The sequence below is a fragment of the Camelina sativa genome, chromosome 9, assembly GCF_000633955.1.
Source record: "Camelina sativa cultivar DH55 chromosome 9, Cs, whole genome shotgun sequence".
NCBI classification, from domain to species: Eukaryota; Viridiplantae; Streptophyta; class Magnoliopsida; order Brassicales; family Brassicaceae; genus Camelina; species Camelina sativa.
Genome location: NC_025693.1, coordinates 15912696 through 15934801, shown reverse-complemented (window position 1 = coordinate 15934801; position 22106 = coordinate 15912696). Strand labels below are relative to the sequence as shown.

General features: G+C 38.6%; 1 pseudogene; it reads left to right on the top strand.

Moving 5' to 3' along the window:
* On the top strand, window positions 1347-18398 carry LOC104715331 (annotated as a pseudogene).

The following is a 22106-nucleotide window of genomic DNA, read 5'->3' as shown; positions in this document are numbered from 1 at the left end:
CAATACTAAGTGTATAATATTGATAATATACATAAATTAATTGTAATTTTCACCTATAAAATTAATATACAACATATTATACCAATAACTTCAATTTGTAAATTTGGTATATTAAAATCTCTAAAAACGATCACATCAATTTGTAATACCAAATCACGGGTCAATACATGTTTTGTTGGATTTTTTTGGCTTTACCGAATGTATAATTAACGAATTTGATATTGCACCAAACCAAAATAGTAGTACCAACTACGGGTCGAAATCAGAGTATGACCTTAAGTAAATTAAATATATGATTTTATAAAATGTATAGAATTAATAAATTTTCTACTATTATTTTGTAACAAACAAATCCAAATTTACATAAATATTTCCTCACGCTGGTAACATTATTCTACAAAATATTAACGTGTATTTATGAGTCGGGTAATGAGACGGGTAACGAGACGGTCAAAAATTAAATTAATATCCAATACTCGATCATTATTTATGGATAATATAATTATTATACCCTTCACTCGACCCTAAACCTGCGGATACCTTTTTTCGGGACGGATACAAACCGAAAAACGGGTCCAATACGGGTATCGGTAGTAGTTTCCATGCCTACCTATTAGTAGTTTAATATGAATCAAAATTCACAATATAATACTATATTATATAACATGTAAATAAATGATACAACATAAACATAATATTAACAAATAACAAAATAAAATAAAAATTCTCCGTGCTACCAACGCGGGTTATTGTCTAGTGATTGATTAAAACAGTTCAATTGTTTTGGTCATGAATCATGATCATAGTACAGTCACATACTCACATATAACATTGACTGAAAATATCTCATTTGCACTCCAAATTTTAAGTAGAATATGTACGCATTTAGTAAATCTTCGAATATGATTGAAACTCCAAATTTTTAATTGATGTAATTAAAATGTTACTGAATCTCATTTGCAACAACATTCGAAATCAGTATTTCTCGGATAGATTTATTCAAACACGATCCTTGGCTGTAAAAGTTGAAGTAGAAAAGCTTCTTGAAACAGATTGTAACTTCTTGGCAAAAAAAAGATCGTTAATTTCTGAACAAGAAACTAAAACTGTGAGTTGAAAATCCAAAAAAATAATTCACTAGATTCAAAAGGAATTTCTAACTGGTTGATAAAGATGCGTCCCCAAAATTTTGGGGATATTTAAAAAAATATATACTGTACAAAAGAATATATATAATCCTAATTAATAGAAAACTCATGAGGGGCTTAAACCCCTACAACCCTAAAATATTGGCCTCTATATATATGGGAAGAATCTTCATAGACATTTTGCAACATACTGTATCTATGGATGACCTAAAACCCTCACAGTTCCACATGCACAGGCTTTACTTCAAGGGTTTGGTGAGCGAGGAAACGACAAGATTCGGAGTTGCAATTTGCGGCCAAGAAGATAATCTCTTGTTTCATAACAAGGGTTCACGTCATCATGACTCCGCCGTAACAGTTTTGGAGGCTGAGCTTACTGCGTTGAAGCGAGGGCTAACCGAAGCTTTGGGTTTGGGGATCAATCATATATCATTCTACTGTGATCATGATCATATTTTCGAATTGGTAAGTTTTCCTTTGACTAATAAGGTTCAGATGCTTAATGAAATAGGTGATCTTTACTTTACTTGTCTTGGAAGCTAACGTGTACAGATCTTTGATCAAAGTTCTTTATTCTTAAGATTCGATTATATATTTTAAAGAGACAATAGACTGTGACTTATATTTTTTTTGTCATACTATATATTAATTTCAATAACACAACGTGTTATTGTTTCATTACATGTATATCGTTCCTTGAATGTATGTAGGTCTTGGGGATATCGAAGCCTGAGCAAGATAACATTGCCATTCTTTTGGATGATGTGAAATGTATCAGACAACAAATGACGTCTAGCATCCCTGTTCTAATGACTAGAAATCAAGCTAAGTTTGCTTATAAGCTTACAATGGAAACAGTAGTTTCTGAAATCAGCATACGTAATATGCCTCCTCTTCAGAAGAAGACTTGTTGTATCTGTTACAATGATTTTGAAGCTGAGCATATGTTTTCTGTTGCTTTATGCGGTCATGATGAATTCTGTGTGGAATGCATGAAACGACATATAGAAGTGAGGCTACTCGAGGGAAGTGTACCAAGGTGTCCAAATTATCAATGCAAGTCTAATCTAACTCTTACAAGCTGTGCAAATCTTTTGATGCCTAAACTAAGAGAGATGTGGGAACGAATGAACAAAGAGGAACAGGTTCCTGTGGCAGACAGAGTTTATTGACCAAACTTTAATGTCGAAAACGGGAGATGAAACTATAAGATGCTGTTTTGAATGCGGTGAACCCTTTTGCGTCAACTGCAAAGTCGCGTGGCATAGTAACTTGTTGTGCGACGATTACAAGAGATTGGGTCCAAATCCTACAGAAGATGATATAAAGCTCAAAGCTCTAGCAAATCAGAATATGTGGCGTCAATGTGGAAATTGCAACCACATGATTGAATTTTCTCATGGTTGCATTCTAGAAATCAAGAACAAAGCTAAACACAATCTCAAACAAATCACCTTTATTTATTTAGGAAAAATATCTCAAAAACCTAAAGTTCTCACAATCTCTCAATTCATCACAATAGGAAGTCACACCTTGACAACTCTATTTATAAGGAACTCTCAATACAATTTTCCTAATCTCTCTAGGAATATAGTTTCTTTATTTCTCATAACTTCCTAAACTCTTATTTCCAAATCTCTTTAGACTTGCTTGTGCTTCAAGCTTATCTCAACATTCTCCTCCTTAAGCTTGAAACACTTCTCTAAGTCTTTAACTCCAATGAACTCTCTCATCTCTTTGAACTTCATTTTTCCCAACGCCTTAGTGAGAATATCCGCCTTTTGTTCTATCCCCGGTACATGCTCAACTTCAACTAGTTCAGTCTCCACACACTCTCTAATGAAATGGAACCGCCTTTGAATGTGGTTGCTTCTCCCATGGAAGACAGGATTTTTTGTGAGAGCTATTGCAGACTTGTTATCAATACGAATAATGGCTCTCTCAGCTTCGACTCCTGTAATCTCACTAAGTAAATCTTGCAACCAAATTGCTTTTTTGGTCGCCTCAGTTCCGGCCATAATTTCAGCTTCACACGATGACATAGCCACAACATCTTGCTTTTGTGAGCACCATGAAATAGGACCTTCTCCTAGGTAGAAAATGTGACCTATTGTACTTCTCCCATCATCTGGATCAATGCTAAGGCTACTATCACTATATCCAATAAGCCTTGGTATTCTCGAGCTTCTTCTAAACACTAAGCCAAGGTTTGTTGTTCCTTTAAGATACCTTAAACACTGTCTTATTGCCGCACCATGTGAGACCCTGGGACTGTGTATATACCTGCTCAAGACACCCACACAGTAAGATAAATCTGGTCTTGTGTGAGTTAAATACCGAAGACAACCAATTTTTTTCCGAAAATCAGTGGTGTTAATCTCCTTTTCATCCTCTGCCTTTGACAACGTGAGTCCAAACTCCATAGGTATATACTCAAGATTGCAGTCCACCATTCTTGTTCTTCTAATATTTTTTGAGCATATCTCCGTTGGCTTAGAACAATTCCAGACTCATGTTGAATAACCTCTATTCCAAGATAGTAAGTCAACAAGCCTAGGTCACTCATTTCAAATTTTTCAGCCATCTCCTCCTTAAATTTGTAAATGATTTGCTTATCTGTCCCTGTGACAAATAAGTCATCTACATAAACAGCAATAACCAAGACTGGTCCTCTCTCTGTTTTGCGATAGACAGTTGGTTCCTTGGAGCACTTTTTAAACTGCAGCTCCTCAAGAATCCGATTCAATTTGTTGTTCCATGCCCTTGGAGCTTGTCGCAGACCGTACAATGCTTTATTCAACCTATAAACCTTGTCCTCACACCCTTTCTTCTCGAAGCCCTCTGGTTATGTGACAAAAACTATCTCATTTAGTTCTCCGTGTAGAAACGCTGTCTTAACATCTAAATGATGAATCTCCCACCCGTTTGATGCTGCGATGTTAATGAGAAGCCTTATGGTTTCAATGCGTGCAACAGGAGCAAAGACTTCTTCGAAATAAATTCTGTATTGTTGCACGTATCCCTTAGCAACAAGTCGGGCTTTGTACTTGTTAATGCTGCCATCGGAGTTTCTTTTCAGTTTAAAAACCCATTTAAGTCCAATTGGCTTCACACCAAGAGGTAGGTCAACTAGATCCCAAGTATTTAGCCTTTCGATTGAACTAATTTCTTCAGTGCAAGCACTAATCCACTTATCCGATCTTCTTGCTTCCATAAAACTTCTTGGCTCATTATTAAGACACAACAGAAGCGTTCTCCTTCTTCTTCAGCGAGTAGAACATAGTCCATGAGGTATTTAGGCGTATTACTCTGTCTTTGACTTCTACGAACTTCTACTCTGTTTTCTGCAGTCTCTCTGTTTTTTGCACTCTCACTGTTTTCTGCAATCTCGTGCTCAATGATTTCAGGTGTGTGTCCATTACTCTCTGTTTCTTCTCTTTCTCCACCGTCAGTGTTGTTGTTCAATTCTGGTTCATTACTCACACTTTCTTGCTGAAACGTTAAGCCATGATTCCCAAACTCACCAAGAGTAATATTAAAGCTTCCATCACCGTCTCTCGTTGTGTCATTTTGCCTCCAATTCCAGCCTTTACTCTCATCAAAAATCACATCACGGCTTACCACAACTCTTCTATTTTGTGGATCATATAGTCTATATGCCTTAGAACCTAGTTCTATCCCCAAGTGAACTAACAACCGAGATCGATCGTCTAGCTTCTTTAGCAAATGTTGATCAACTTTTGCATAACCTATACACCCAAATATTCGTAGATGATCGATACAGGGTTTCTGCTTCTTGTAGACTTCGTATGGTGTTTTATCTGTCAATGCCCTTGTAGTTATTCTATTAAGAAGATATGTGGTGTGTCTCACGGCTTCTCCCCACATATAATTTGGAACCTTCATATGTTTAAGAATACTTCTTGTCATCTCCATCATTGTTCTGTTCCTTCTTTCAACAACACCATTCTGTTGTGGTGTATATGGGGCAGTAAGATGTCTCTGAATCCCATAGCTTTCATAGTACTCATTAAATTCTTGTGAAACAAACTCACCTCCTCTGTCTGTCCTAAAAGTCTTGATCCGAGCTCCTGATACTTTCTCAACACGAAGTTTAAAGGTTTTAAACTTCTCCAATGCATAACTCTTTTCTTTCAACAATGTAGTCCACATATAACGCGAATGATCATCAATGAGAACGAAAATGAATCTATTTCCCGCAGCTGTACTTGGCGTTATAGGTCCACACAGATCTCCGTAGATCAGTTCTAGAGGTGAAGATGCTCTATATGTGGTGGCTTGTGGGAATATCTGTCTTGTCTGTTTTCCAAGTAGACAGGACCTGCAGATTTCTTTTTCGAACACTACGTGGGGAAGACCTTGAACAAGTTCTCTCTGCTTCATAGACTTGATGGTTTCGACATTTATATGACCAAAACGAGCGTGCCAGCGACTAGATTCACTTATGAAAGACAAGTTCAAATAAGCATTGTCGTGAAAATCTATACAAATCTTGTAAAGTCTGTTCTTCGATCTTGGAGCTTTAGCGAGTAGTTTTCCTTGAGCATATCTCATTGTTAAAAATCCTCCTCTTAACCTTATGTCACAACCTGCTTATGTCGCTTGTCCCAAACTAATAATGTTACTCTTTAAGTCTGGTATGTAATAAACATCTGTCATGACTCGTAGCTCTCCATTCATATCAACAAGTGAGATTGAACCTTTTCCCTTTATATCAACCCTTGAATCATCTCCAAACCTTACCTTCCCGGTAACAGACTCATCCATCTTCTCGAAGTATCTTTTATCACCAGTCATGTGGTTACTGGCACCATTGTCAAGATACCATATATTATCCTCTCTTGTGTTGGTTTCAAACTTACTTGGAATGCACCGTTTTTCATTAAGGAATACAACCTCATGCATCATAAGTTCATCAGCCTCCTGCGTATTAGTAGTATCTAGGACTTGAGCTTCTTGGAGTTTTAGTAAGCGGTCAGGAAAATCAAAGGCAAAGTGTCCTTGTTTGTCGCATCTGAAACAAGTGATGTGAGAAGCATCTCTTTGTCCATAACCACGTCCTCTTCCTCGGCCTCTAGGGAATCGACCTCCGCGTCCTCTTCCTCGATAATCGTTTGTAAACTCTCGGCTGTTCTGTGTCTCTGTATTAGTATACTTTGGTGTTTCCATGTTCGCATACATCAATTTAGATTGATCTTCTTGTGCTTCGACTGTACCAACAGAAATTCTCTCCTCATATGTTTTGAGTCGCCCTATAATGTCTTCAAAATAGGTGGTGTTTAGGTCTAACACCTGTTCTAAGGAAGCCACTATATGGATGAACTTCTTATGAGGAAGACAATTAAGAAACTTCTTAACCAACTTGGTTTCCTCAATAGATACTCCAAGAGAGGCGGATTTAGAAGCAATCTCCGACAACTTGCCTGCAAGCTAATCGATTCTCTCTGAATCTTTCATCTGAAGTCGTTCGAACTCGGCCATAAGTGTCTGAAGACGTGCTTCCTTCACACGTTCAGCTCCCACATGTCTTGATTTGATGGCATCCCAAATCTTTTTCGCTGTGTCTAAATCACCGATCTGCAGAACAAGACACTCAGGGATGGACTTGAACAAAAGAGCCATGGCCATATTATTCTTGTCTTTGTCTGCTGCTTCTGTTCCAGGTTCGATAGCTTTCCAAACCTTATGAACCTTTAGTGCAATCTTCATCTTTAACGCCCATACCGTGTAGTTTGCTGAATTGAGCATAGGACATTGAATGGACGTAGAACCGGTTCCTTCCTTTGGCTTAGAAGCAATGATAGCACCTTCGGACATCGCTCCCAAGGATGTCGTAACACTCTGATACCAAATCTAGAAATCAAGAACAAAGCTAAACACAATCTCAAACAAATCACCTTTATTTCTTTAGGAAAAATATCTCAAAAACCTAAAGTTCTCACAATCTCTCAATTCATCACAATAGGAAGTCACACCTTGACAACTCTATTTATAAGGAACTCTCAACACAATTTTCCTAATCTCTCTAAGAATATAGTTTCCTTATTTCTCATAACTTCCTAAACTCTTATTTCCAAATCTCTTTAGACTTGCTTGTGCTTCAAGCTTATCTCAACATGCATCAGAATAACCTGCAGGTATCATCATGATGATCACATATTCTCTAGCTATTATTATTCATTTTAGAATCTGTTTATGTTTTCACCTAATTATATCATTATTGTACTGTTTATGGTTGATGGATACATAGATGTGGCTACAAATTTTGCTACATATGTGGAGCACAATGGAAGAAAGGAGGATGCCCCCATCGAGAAAGGATTGTTGCGGAGTCTGATCGTATATTTTTGGGCGTTTACCTAGGTGCAATTGTTTTTGTTTCCTTTTATTTTTATACCCAAGTATACAAGAGATAAAACATTACTAATTCTTTGATGTGGCTACAACAGTCGTTTTTTATTTTATGTGGAGGGTTTGTCAATTTTACGTTTCGTGGCTCATCTTCTCCATGTTGATTTGGATTATTAGTTTTATGTATGATATATTGATATTTTAATTACTAAAAGTTAGCGGATTAACACAAAAGAAAATTTCACAAACCACACCAATTTTTGTTTTTTCTTTCATGGTTTGACAAAGTTATTTTCACTTTTCACAGAATAGCCAAATAGTATTTTTTAGACAATAATGCCCTGTAACCAAACTATTTTAGTTTGGTTTCTCTTCCACCAAATGTAACAGATTTTTACTTAAACTAATTAATTTTACTAATATAGAAATAAATAAAAATAAAAAAAAATTGAAAAGAGAAGAAACGAAGAAGAAGTAGAGATGATTTGTGGTGAGAAAACTATTGTTCTTCTTTTTTATGGGAAAAAATAACTACATCTTATTTATGACGAGTAAGGTTATGATCAAAAGATTATAATTCATTCATGTTTAGAAATTTTCAATGTAATCAACTTAAATCAATCTTTTTTTTTTCAACCAAACATAAATTAAATTCAAATAAAACTCCAAGATTGGTTGCCCAAACCGAAAGGAAAGAGTTTACAAAGGAAATTTTTGAAAGTAAAGATCTTGAAGAACTCAAATCAATCTTTAAAAAAAAAACTTATGATTTTAAATTTTTTGAATTTAAAATATATTTATATATGTTAGATTTACAAAATTTATGTGTAAAAAATATTATAATGTACAAACACAAAAGATTATAAGAAAACTGTGAATGGTGGCTGCAAAATTTTAAGGTTGCAGAAGAGAAGATTCAGGTCGAAAATGATTGCAAAATTACAAAAAGTTCTTCATTAAATTTCTTCTATGTATGTGTATGCAATTTATGGTGTACGTAATATTGATGATATGTACGTCTATTAGATTATGTACTATTGTAGAAGTGGTGTACACAATATATAGTTGTACATTAGAAACATTTGGTTGATTTGACTAAAATTTCAAAGATATACCTTACAAAATTTATAAATATAAACCTGATATCAGAGGATAATGTTGTTGTACAATCTAAAGGTTGTCGGTTGGATTCTTCTTTAGACCATTATCTTCTACAAGAAGAAAACATTCTTCTTGTCTTGAATATATGTTGATATTTGTATAATTTATAAATGTATGTTTACAGGTCCTTGTAGTATTTACATGTTCACAACCAACATAAAACTTATATTTTAGTAATTATATACACATTACATATATTTTAGTTTTACAAGAGTTGTATATGATAACACGAGAATAACGTACATAAAGTATTAAATATTGGATAACCTTTATAACATTTCTAGTTTGTTTAAACATAAATTATTAAAGCAAAATATCTACGATTTTAAATATCTACTATTTTTAATTTTGAAAATGAAAGAGGATGTGATGGTGCATCTCTCACGTACATAATCACTCGTGCACGCACACGATTTGAATGTATATTGAACTCGTGTACGCACATGATCTCAATGTATATTGAACTCGTGTACGCACACGATCTCAATGTACATTGAACTCGTGTATGTATGTACGTAATTTATGGTATTATATGGCATTGTTTCCAGTTACGTAGATTATAAATAAGGTGCCAGAACGATAACAAACTCCAAGATGAACAAACCCGGTAAAAGAACCATCATATACAAAAAGTATGATTATGCAGAAGAAGATCATAACCATAGCAATAGAAAGTCATGAAGCGTCAGAATATGATTTCTACCTAGGCAAGTATTACGAATACTCCTATCACGATATTGAAACAAACCTACAACTGGGGTATGATTGTCGGTGAAAATGCAAGCATTTCTCTCATGCCAAATTGTATAAACCGTTGTTTGAGCCGCAATAAGCTTCAAGGGGGTTATTTTTGGTTCATTAGAAGGAGATGTCAGCCAAAGAAGGAACTGATCCTAAGTGTTGAAATCTATGTGAAAATGTAATTGTAATTTGTAATCGTAAGTGTAAGAATGAAAGAGAAAAAATGTATGTAAGATAGAAAAGTTTGACATAAAATCTGAATTTAGAATGTAAAATTGCACTTAGTGGCAGAGCCGGCGCTGGACATTTATTGGCCGCAAGCCCAAGTAGACCTAAATTTTATAAAAACTTTTTTAAAATCGAATTTTTGAATTTAAAAAAAATGGAGGTGATGGGGTTCAAACCCTGGTCCAAGACATTAATAACCAACCACTTTTACCAACAGACCAAGAGAACTTCTCTGTAAAAGAGGCCGATTAATAAGTACATATTATCTGACGGCCGCAAGCACCAGCTTGCCCTGCTTGTAGTCCTGGCCGGCTCTGCTTAGTGGTATATGTTTAGTGTAAAATGTGGAGTATATCGTATACATGTATTTAGTATAGTGATGTAGGGTACATGTACAACCTTGTGTACTATTATATACACTTCCTCCTTATATATGTTTTTCTTTTTTGGTAGAAACACTCCATCCTTGTATTTTCATATATATATATATATATATATATATATATATATATAATCTTGTACACAAATTATTACCATGTACGTAAAAATTATTTCCATGTACGTACACATAAATATATAAATTATTTTAATATTTACGTACATAAAAGTATATAATTTATTACCATGTACGTACACATATCACATATAATTTATTACCATGTACGTACACATAACACATATGCACATGTTAATGTTAATCTCGAATCGTTTTTAACGGTACGATTTAAATTAAAAAAAAACAGTTAAGAAAATGGGTCTTAAAAGATAGAGAAAAATGAATTGTAATTAAAAGTATAAAAATAAAAAATAGCTATAACACTAGAAAGAAAAAAAATGTGAAAATAAAAGAGGATGAAGAAATAATAATAAATTTATAGTATCTAATATGTCATATTTTTTATTTATATTTTTTTGTAGCTGACTAAATAACCAACTACCCATATATATATATATATATATATATATATATATATATATATATATATATATNTATATATATATATAGATATATATATATTTTTTTGAAGTACATTTTGGTTTCTACCCTTTTATTTGTACTTATTTAAAAACTTATTTACAAAGTTAATCCCTAAAAAATTTCCAAAAATAGCATTACTTCAGATTTTGTTTCCTAAACATTTTACATTCCATTCCAACTAAAAAATATTACAGCAAAATCAATATTGAAACAGAAACTGTGATATATTTAACCACACCTTCTATTGAATTTTGAAGATATTCTATCTCTGACTCATTTGCAAACAAACAAAGCAACAATTTGATTCCCATTTAGTTTTCTAACACCTGTGAGCTTTGATTCTTAACATAAGAAGAACTTCGATTCACATTTATTTAAATATTATAACTAATATATATAAACTTAATAAAATTTTAAAATATGTAAAATATGTAAAATTAAAAAGTTTAAAATACTATATAATATGGTTATATAGTAGATGAGTTATAAAGAGGAGAAATTGAAATTAATAAAATATCATTAAATTTGTGCTAACACGGATTAAATCCTCATTTTATTAATTTTTAACACTATTAATATTAGAATATATAAAATTAAGTTAATTTAACTAAGATTGGGTAAAATAATTAAATCATTAGGAACAATGTGACTTAATTATAGTGTATAAATGACTTATTATGTATTTAGATCTTTTATTTTTTTGTTATAGTAATTAAAAATCAAAATAGAATCTTAAACACTAAACAATACAAACTAAATATACCAAACAATTGGTCATGAAATATATTACGAGTTAAAAAATTAATATAAACATTTAGCCGTACAAACTGCCGGAAAATTTAGTTATTTTTCTATTTACAAAACATCCAATATTAACAAATAAAATACAACATAAAATATATATAATAACAAAAATTATATTCACGCGGTGTACCGTGGGTTAAAATCTAGTAATTATTGTATAATCTAGTTTAGTTACATGGATATTTTGGTCTAAAATTACCTTGTGACTATTTTATGGAAGTTGTGTTTGACTTTGACCAAAGATGAATAAAAAACATGAACAGTTGTTATTTTATGAAATTTACCCTTAACACAATTGTAACATCCGCGAACCGAAATCCCGGTTTAGAGGATTACATTGGTCGATGCATATGGTGCATCGGTCGATGCAGGTTCAGTTTTCTGCTTTTTGACTTAAGTAACGCTACGTTTTGGGTTAGGAAACCTTTAAGTCGTGTTTTTGTCTCATTCGACGGATTTGGCCGTTTTTGAGAGGAAACAAAAGAGAGAAAAGTTCCCTAAGTGTTCTTGAGTGTTCTTGGTGATTTCTGGAGATTTGAGGCTGTTCCTGTAGAGATCTGTAGCTGGGATCGTTGTAGGAGCTTCCTAGGAACGTTTTTTTGCTTGTTTAAGGTTAAGAATCTTCTTGGCAAAGGTAGGTGCATGACCATGGCTTATCTAAGCTAGAGATCTCTCTGATTTGCTTGTTATCTGTTGTTAGGCTTGTTAGATTGTTACTTGGGATGTTAGGAAGCTTTCTTGTGGCTTGGGATCGAGTTTTGTGGATGTAGGAACGAAGATCCGGCGAAAAGCTTTGGGGAAAGCACGATGCTCGGCATTGCATCGGTCGATGCACTTTGTGTGTCGGTCGATGCAAGTGCGAGGACGGCGCGTAAAACCTAGGGTTTTCGTATTATGTCGAGAATGCATCGGTCGGTGTAGTGCGAGTGTCGATCGATGCAAGTGTTCGGTCGATGCAACCTTGTGTCGGTCGATGCATCCCCATCCGGTGTCGGTCGATGCATGTTGGTGTTGGTCGATGCAGAGTCCTAATTTGTTATTGTTGATTGTTGATTGTTGTTTGACGGTTAGAGATGTCTCTATTGCTTGTGTGTATAGCCCAGTAGATGGGAGGATTGCCTTACTAAGTGTTTATAAAATACTCATGCATTGCAATTTGTGTTTGTGGTGCAGGTAAAGGCAAAGTGTGATCGTGGAATCAAGGCAATGAAGAGGAGGATGTTCTAGGGACTCGCTTGGATGTTGTCTGGCATTGCTAAGTTGCTAGATTTGAGTCATTTGAAACATTGTTAGGTTGTTGGTTCTATGATTCTTGCTGTTTGGTATTTGGATATTGATTATGTTATAATATTGGTTATTTATTGATATTGGTATTGGTTATTTCTGCTGTTGAATGTGATTGTGGTTAGGAGTTTAGTGGGTATGGGACCACTAGTTGTAGTTTATTAATTATATTATATTTATTATTTATTAATTTTTTTTTAAAAAGTTGGGTCCTTTCAGTTTGGTATCAGAGCCCTTACGGTTCTAGGTTTGGGTTCACTAGGCTTTGTGCTGTAGATGTTTGGGATTTGCATGCGTTGATTGATTATGTGAGTTAGTCAATTGTGTGTGGCATGGAGTCCTAGAACATCCTCTTCGAGCCTACTTTGTGATTCCACGGTGAGTTTATGTTTCTGTGTTATAATAGAAATTGTTTGCTTAGTCTTCTGTTCATGGTAGTGCAGATGGCTAGAGATGGTGCTGATGATGGTCGTGGTCATGGACACGGACGTGGTTGTGGACGCGGACATGGTCGTGGTAGGGGCAAAAGCCCAGCAGTGAGTGAGACTGCGGACCAGAGTGTGACAGCTGAGGGTGTTGGCGAGTCGCAGGGTGTCCAGGAGGATTCCATGAGTGTGGCCGGAGGGGGCGGTGTTGATGCTCCAGTGGCCGGTGATGATAGGGTCCCGGGTGTAGGAGTCCCAGCGGGCGGAGTCCCTGGTGTTGAATTTTCAGCTATGCTAGCACAGTTGTTGGAGCGGTTGCCCGCAGTGGTACCGGCTCAGGCTCAGGTAGTGCCACAAGTGGTGGCGGAGGANGTGGATCGACTTCAGGGAGTCTCGTGATCTCGGCCATTCAGGCTGGGAAGATGATCGAGAAGGGCCGTGAGGCTTATCTGGTTACTATANCATCGAGACTGCGCGGTTTTTGGGTGGTACAGATCCTACTACTGCAGATGCGTGGATGATGAGTGTGGAACGTAACTTCCATACTCTGAGATGTCCTGAGGAGTTTTGGGTGGACATAGGGCTTCATCATCTGGTTGGTGATGCTCAGGTGTGGTGGAGATGGCTGCTAGGAGAGTGCAGAGGGAGATGACTTGGGCTGACTTCGTCTTNGAGGGACGACGCCTTTATCAAAGCTCCTTACAGAATGGCTCCAGAAGAGATGGCAGACCTGAAGAAGCAGCTAGAGGATTTGTTGAGTAAGGGATTCATACGTCCTAGTGTATCACCGTGGGGAGCGCCGGTGTTNTTCCTTCAGTTGTCTCAGGAGATGCGGTCAGTGCGGGAGCTGGACTTGGAGTTCAGTCAACTTCTGTGTTATGGGGGTCGGGCTATGAGGAGGCCCAGATCAGGAGGTTCATGAGGGCTCTTTGTGATAACTTGAGGGTCCATTGTAGAGGACGTAGTTATGTTACGCGTGCAGAGCTGGTTGAGCCTGCAGTAGAGATTGAGGAGGATATCCGGGCACAGTCAGTGACGGTTACCCCAGCAGCTCAGCCTAGTAAGGCTCAGCATCATGGAGGTTCTAGCAGGGGCGGCAAGCCTATGTATAGAACCAAGAGAAGGTGGGAGACTACGCAGACGTCGAGTGGTGCGAGTTACTTCAAATGTGGGAGCAAGGAGCACAAGTTTGCTAGCTGTCCCAAGAGGAGTGCTCTGACGGCAGGGGTTCGTGTATGCTATCATTGCAGGGAGGCAGGGCACATAAGGCCCTTGTGTCCCAAGTTGCAGCCGGCAGCAGTGGCAGCGTTGCAGCAGGTGCAGCCTGGAGGTCAGCAGGTGGCACGGATTGAGCAGGTGCCACGCCCTTACACGACTTTAGAGACTAGTGGAACCAGTGCCGGGGCGATCACAGGTATAATTTCTGGTACTTAAACTTTGTGAATTTCAGTAGGTTCAGATTTTATGTTTNATTTCAGGACGTGTCTGTCATCATTTTCATCAACGATATCCTGGTATATTCTAAGAGTCCTGAGGAACATGGAGTGCATTTGAGGGCAGTTCTGGAGAAACTACGGAAGCAGAAGTTGTTTGCTAAGTTGAGCAAGTGCAGTTTTTGGCNTAGCGCGAGAATCAGAGGGGATCCCGGGGAGCGTACAAGAGTTGTCAGAGTTGTGAGAGGCAAGTTCCTGAGAGTTATTGGACAAGTTAGAGGAGTTGATATTCAGATCACAGGAGAGTTGTGGCCAGCGGATTTGCTTATCAGTCCAGTAGAGTTGTATGATGNACGGAGAAGATTCAAGCTATCAGGGATTGGCCTAGATCGCAGAATGCTACAGAGATCAGGAGTTTCCATGGGTTGACAGGTTACTACAAGAGGTTTGTGCAGGGTTTTGCATTTAGAGCACGTCCTATGACTAAGTTGACAGGGAAGGCTGTCCCTTTTGTGTGGTCACAGGAGTGTGAGGAGGGCATTGAAAGCCTTAAGGAGATGTTGACTACTACGCTAGTGTTGGCTTTGTCTAAGCAGGGAGAACCCTATGTGGTTTATACAGATGCATCTAGAGTTGGTTTGGGGTGTGTGTTGATGCAGCATGGGAAGTTGATTCCCTATGCTTCGTGGCAGTTGCGGAAGCATGAGGGCAACTATCCTACTCATGATTTAGAGATGGCTGTTGTAGTTTTTGCCCTGAAGATTTGGAGATCTTATCTTTATGGTGCAAAGGTACAAGTGTTTACAGATCAAAAGAGTCTGAAGTACATATTCACTCAGCCTGAGCTGCATTTGAGACAGAGGCGGTGGATAGAGCTTGTGGCAGATTATGATTTGGAGATAGCTTATCACCATGGTAAGGCTAACACGGTTGCAGATGCTCTGAGTCGGAAGAGGGTAGCTTCAGCTCAGGAACAAGAGATGGAGTCTCTGGTGGGAGAGATCAGTGCTTTGAGGTTGTGTGTTGTTTCACAGGAACCGTTGGGTTTTGAAGCAGTTGATAGAGCAGATCTTCTGAGTAGGGTGCGGTTGGCTCAGGAGAAGGATTTGGGCTGGTGAATGTTTCTAAGGATGTTGATTCAGAGTATCAGGTCTCATATAATGGTACTATCTTGGTGCACGGTCGGGTTTGTGTGCCCAAGGATGAGGAGCTGAGGCAGGATATCCTGAGAGAGGCTCATGCGAGCAGGTTTTCTATTCATCCAGGAGCGACTAAGATGTACCGGGATCTCAAGAGGTACTATCACTAGGTCGGGATGAAGAAGGATATAGCTAGTTGGGTCGCAAGGCGCGATGTGTGTCAGCTAGTGAAGGTTGAGCATCAGGTTCCTGGTGGGTTACTGAAGAGTCTTCCCATTCTTGAGTGGAAGTGGGATATGATCACTATGGATTTTGTGGTAGGATTTCCAGTGTCTCGGACTTTTGGTGCTATATGGGTCATTGTGGACCGGTTGACTAAGTCAACACATTTTCTGGCCATTAAGAAGACTGATGGAGCAGCGGTCTTGGCTAAGCAGTATGTGAGGCAGATAGTCAGATTGCATGGGGTGCCAGCGAGCATTGTGTCTGACAGGGATTCTAAGTTCACTTCAGTGTTCTAGAAGGCATTTCAGGCAGAGATGGGCACAAAGGTGCATATGAGTAAAACTTATCATCCCCAGACCGATGGACAGTTAGAGAGGACGATCCAGGCGCTGGGGGATTTTCTGAGGATGTGTGTGTTGGATTGGGGTGGCCATTGGGCAAATCACCTGAACACGGTAGAGTTTGCTTACAACAACAGCTATCAGGCGAGTATTAAGATGGCTCCTTATGAGGCTTTGTATGGGAGCCATGCCGTACACCGTTATGCTGAACTCATGTGGGGGAGAGGAGCATGCTCGGAGCAGATTTTGTTCAGGAGACCTCAGAGAAGATTCGGGTTCTCAAGCTGAATATGAAGGAGGCTCAGGACAGGCAGAGGTGTTATGCTGATAAGAGGAAGATAGATCTGTAGTTTCAGGTAGGAGACGGAGTGTACCTCAAGATGGCCTTATTGTGGAGTCCGAACAGGTCACTGACAGAGACTAAGTTGAGTCCGAGGTTTATGGGTCCGTTCAGAGTGATTGAGCGGGTGGGACCGGTAGCATATAGGTTGGAGTTGTCTGAGGTTATGCGTGCGTTCCACAAGGTTTTCCATGTTTCTATGTTGCGGAAGTGTCTCCGTGAGCATGATCAGTTGTTGGCTAAAATTCCTGAAGATCTTCAGCCTAACATGACTGTGGAGGCGAGACCAGTGAGGGTTCTCGGGAGGAGGATCAAGGAACTTTGGAAGAAGAAAATTCCTTTGATGAGAGTCCTTTGGGACTGTGATGGTGTTGAGGAGCAGACTTGGGAGTCTAAGGCAAGGATGAAGGCAAGGTTTAAGAAGTGGTATGAGAAGCAAGCCGCGACTTAAGCTTGTCTAGCCTGGTCCCATCTGTAATCCATCGCTGGAGCGAGAATGGAGTATTCCAGCCCATCTCTCTTGTTTACTTGGTCGCTTGGGGTGATTTGTTGTGCGATTCAGTAACAAGATGAGGTGGTACTCGGGGTACAAAGGTTTTTGAGGAAAGTTTTCTGAATTAGAAGTTTCCAAAAGTGGAAATTTTCCAAAGGTGGAAGTGCTAAATATGGAAAGTTTTATGTGAGTTAGAGTTTGTCTATTTTAGTGGCGGAGGGGCTTGTGTGGCCTTAGTGGCGGACTTTTGAGTCATTGTGCCCATGAGTGGCAGTCTTTTGAGATATTGTGTGGCCCTTGTGGTGGGCTGTTTAGCCAGATGTGTGGCCTTTGTGGCGGGCTGTTTAGCCAGATGTGTGGCCTTTGTGGCGGGCTGTTTAGCCAGATGTGTGGCCTTTGTGGCAGGCTGTTTAGCCAGAGTGCCTGTTTAGGCGATCCTTCGGGACAGATGGTCTTTGTGACGGTCCTTCGGGACAGATGGTCTTTGTAATGGTCCTGTTTAGGACAGATTGTTTGGTCTTTGTGACGGTCCTGTTTAGGACAGATTGTTTGTCTTTGTGACTGTAACGCCCGTGTCCCAAAGAAAAGTGGAAGAACCGATCAATTTATGTGAAATCATAAAATTGCCCGGTTTGGTTTAAATTCATCCGGTTTGTAACCAGTTTTGAGAAACCCTAAGTGATGTATTTATAATGATATGGACGCCTTTTCTCTCTATTTGGTCGTGGCTGTTATTCAATTCTTGTGTTGAGAGGAAGAAAGAGATAGAGAAAGAGGAGAGAGCTTGTTGTGGTGTGAAGGAGATTAAAGGAGAAGGAGCAGAATCGTTAGGGTTTGGGAAGATACAGTTTTGATATATCAAATAGTTGTCAAAGGTAACGAAATTTGGTATATTTATTTTCAAGCCTTTCATCGTCATTCTCCTTTTTACAGAAGTGGATTTGGATTTAAACTCGATGAGTTATTGGCAGTTTCAAGAGATACGTTTTCTCAGACGCGAATTAGGACCATCGGGGATTGTAACTGAGATCGTGGTCTCTTCTAGTGTCTGATCGGCACGAGATTTTGTGGAAAGCTTTGCGATATCTCGGACTAGCTTTTCACCGGAGGGATTTGATAGTTAACGGTTGGTTCTTATTTTAGGGTTTCGTCTTTAAGATTGTTATTTTATGATATTTCTGTCCAGTTTGCTTCAAGGTTGTTTTTGGTTGTGTTACTTGTTGTAGGACGTTTCTGGACTGTTTCAGACTCAAGGAGAATTTCTCCTGGTTGTATTTGTTGTTAGAATCAGCTTGATAAGGTGAGTTCGTGACCATGAGCTTATCTGAGCGATTGGGTTGTATGACTTGTTTTGTGTGATGATATGTAGGTGTGGTGAATGTGTTATTGGGTGACTTGTGCAATGACTGGTTGTTATGTTTTATTTGTGGTTGTACTCTCAATTTGCTTGTGTGTATAGCTTGTAGATGGGAGGATCGCCTCACTGAGTATTTCTGGTAATACTCACGCATCTCAATTGTTGTGTGTGGTGCAGGTAATGAATGTGTAGCGTGGAATCATGGCAATGAGGAGGAGGATGATCTAGGGTCTCGGTTTTGTGATGTTGGTTTTTAGTGTTTGTATTAATGGAACCTTGGATAGAGTTATGTTAGTTTGTTGGATAGAATGGTTAGGAATGTTACTGCATTGATGTTATGTTGGTTCTGTATTGTTGGTATGTTTCCGCTGTGCATGTTGGTTGTTGTTGGTTTATTGTTGAATTGTGGTGTGGTTGGTTTAATGAAGTAGTATGGGATGCTTAATTATATATTGTATTTATTTTTAAAGAAACTGGTCGGTTTGTTTCAGTGACGGTCCTGTTTAGGACAGATTGTTTGGTCCTTGCGACGTTCCTGTTTAGGACAGATTGTTTGGCCTTGATGGCGGTCCTGTTTAGGACATTGGTTTAGCCCTTGTGGCATGTATATGATCCTTGTGTGGTCATGAGGTATTCCAGTGAGGAGATATGTGGTTGGTAGGACATTGAGATGTTTTACGCGAGCCAAGGGAAGGAAACTTGGATAGGGATAGGACTCAGACATGTTCAGAATTGTTTGCTCGGGACTCTTGGGGGACTTTGGTTCTCCTAGTACTGCCATATTCTGAGACTTTGTGGCTTGGGAGTATGGTTGGTATATCGACTTCGGATGACAATCCGGGGGCGCGCTGTAGGGTGGCAACCCAAGAAACGAGTATTAGATTTTCCTTATATATTATGGCCTGCGGGCTTACGCCCGATGAGGAGCCAACATTATGGCATGCAGAATTAGGTCTGATGAGGAGCCAATAAAACTCAAGGTTTAGGCCTATGAGTAAAGGAAAGTCCAAAAGTCGAGAGCAAATAAATAGACACAGCCTCCAATGGAAGCTTTATGAATAGAGATGTAGCTGGAGGTTTGGAATTAGTAGAGAATCTTGCTCAGTGCAATGGAAATCATAGTGAGGAGTATGATAGAAGCTTAAGGGGAGGTGTTGATTCTGAGGATTGGCATAGAAAGGAACTACAAGCCTTGAATGAGAAGCTTGAGAAGCTAGATAAGCTCTTTCTACACAAAGGAGAGGACTCCCAGCAAAAGAAGGTACATGTTGTTTGTGAAGATGAGCAGTCTATGGTCCCAGTTTATCCTTCACAACAACCCCATCAAGCTCCTGCTCAAGATCATGAGATGAAGAATATGCTTCAGCAACTCCTACAAAGTCAAGCTAATGGAACCATGGAAACAAGTAAGAAGCTTACCGAGATGAATAACAAGGTGGACTGCACATACAATGACCTTAATATCAAGATTGAAGCTTTAACTTGCAGAATGTTTCTCCTAGAGAGCAAGAGTGAATCTTCTTCTTCTTCTAGACAACTCCATGGGACAGCAATTAACAATCTAAAGGAGTTTGCCACAGCCCAAGCTATCTCTCTCAAAGAAATATCTTCAAAACTCCCTGAGGACAGTGACAGCCAAGATGGGGAGGATTTTCTCCAACCAGAGGTGCAGAATGAGAAGAAAACTGAGTTTGGGACACCACTCGACCATACACTCGACCATGCACACGGTCGAGTGCCTGGTCGAGTGCTTGATCGAGTCATTGCTCAAGAATCTAGCAAGCCGGTTCAGTTCATTCCTCCTCCCTATCAGCCACCTTTGCCATTTCCAGGACGGTTTAAAGAGCAAATGCTGAAAAAGTACAAGGCTTCTATTGATAAGCAAGCATTGATGGTCTTGAGTCATGAACCTTTGTTACAAGATGTTGAAATGAATGAGAAGCCACAAGTTAAAGAGCTTGAGCAGAAGAAGCCAACTATTGATGGGCAGACCTTCAGGATTGAAGAGAAAGGTCATGAAACTGAGTCTGGAATCTTTGAGGGTGTGAATGGGGTAGAAACAGAGATTTTAGGTCACTCGGCCTTCCACTCGACCTACCACTCGACCGAGCACCTTAAGTCACTCGACCGAGTGGTACCAAGTCACCCAAAATGCCCAGACTTCATCCCCAAGCTTCACCAACAACAAGAGCCAAGAAACCCCTTCTCTGATGGTTTGTCTGAGCTTCAAACTATCAACATTCTACATGATTCAGTGAGGGAATTAACAACTAAGGATGAGGAGATAAGTGGGCAAATCAAGAAGCTTCATGGTAAAGTTAGAAGTTCTTCTCCAAAGAAAGCAAGGCAAGGTCTGAGTATTATCAGCAGACACAGCTCTTTTAGCATTGACCCAGGAATAAGAGGAGCACTACAATCTTTGGGAACAAAGGGGACTTCATCACCTCTATATCACCCTTCCAAAGCATAAGAAGTATGCAAAGTCAAGCTTAGAGACTTTAAACAAGCTCACTTGGGAGGAAGTCCCAAAGGTATCCATGTACATATTGGTTTAAGTTTCTTGTTATTTTGATCTTGTTTTCTTTTGTGTTATGGTTGATCAGGTAGCATGAAGGTCCTTTAGGCACTTGGTGATATTCCAAAAATGAATCCCACCCTCAACCCATCCCAAGTAATACTCCAACTCTATCTTTGTATATACCATTGCATTTCTTGATTTTGTGTTGCTTCTTGATTCTTGAATCCTCTTTCAAATTTCTCTTACACAGGGGACTGTGTAATTTAAGTTTGGGGGAGGGTTTGAGATAGCATTTGACATTGTGTTTTGTGATTCTTATTTCAAATTTCTAACATCATCATATTAGTATTTGCATAGCATCTAAGGCATAGAAAAACCCTAAAAATTTGAAATTTTTTGCAAAAATCTTTAAAAAAAAAGAGTGTTCATGTAGTTTGCACTGCACATTAGGATCTTGTTTAGCATGTTTCATGTAGGATTGTATAGTATTTGCATTAGGGATCTATGATGAGTATTCCCTTGTTAGCTTGTTTATTCACTAGACTAGGATCAATGCCCAAGTTAATAGTACTTTGATGCTAGTTGAGTGGTTAGAAGAATAAGATTGAACCAAGCCTTGAATTCCTACATTGCATTTGGTCTAAATTGAAGCATGTTGAGATTTGAAACCATTTCCTATTTATAAGAACCTAATATTGACTTTCAATTATCAATGTGTGCATTGCTTTAAACTCATGGATACCATATACATATTTGGATCATCTTCTTCCTTTTTACCACTCTTGTTGATCCAAGTAGCTGATTTCCTCATTAAGAAAAGTTCCCCTACCCCTTAACCAAACCTTTCTTTCAAGCCATGTTTATTCTTGAGTATGTGAGGCCTATTTTTGGGATTGAGCTTGGTAGAAAGTGTTAGGTTTGAACTGACAAGAGTAAGACCTTGTGTAGTTCTAGTTTGCANTTTGCATTAAGGATCTATGATGAGTATTTCCTTGTTAGCTTGCTTAATTCACTAGACTAGGATCAATGCCCAAGTTAATAGTACTTTGATGCTAGTTGAGTGGTTAGAAGAATAAGATTGAACCAAGCCTTGAATTCCTACATTGCATTTGGTCTAA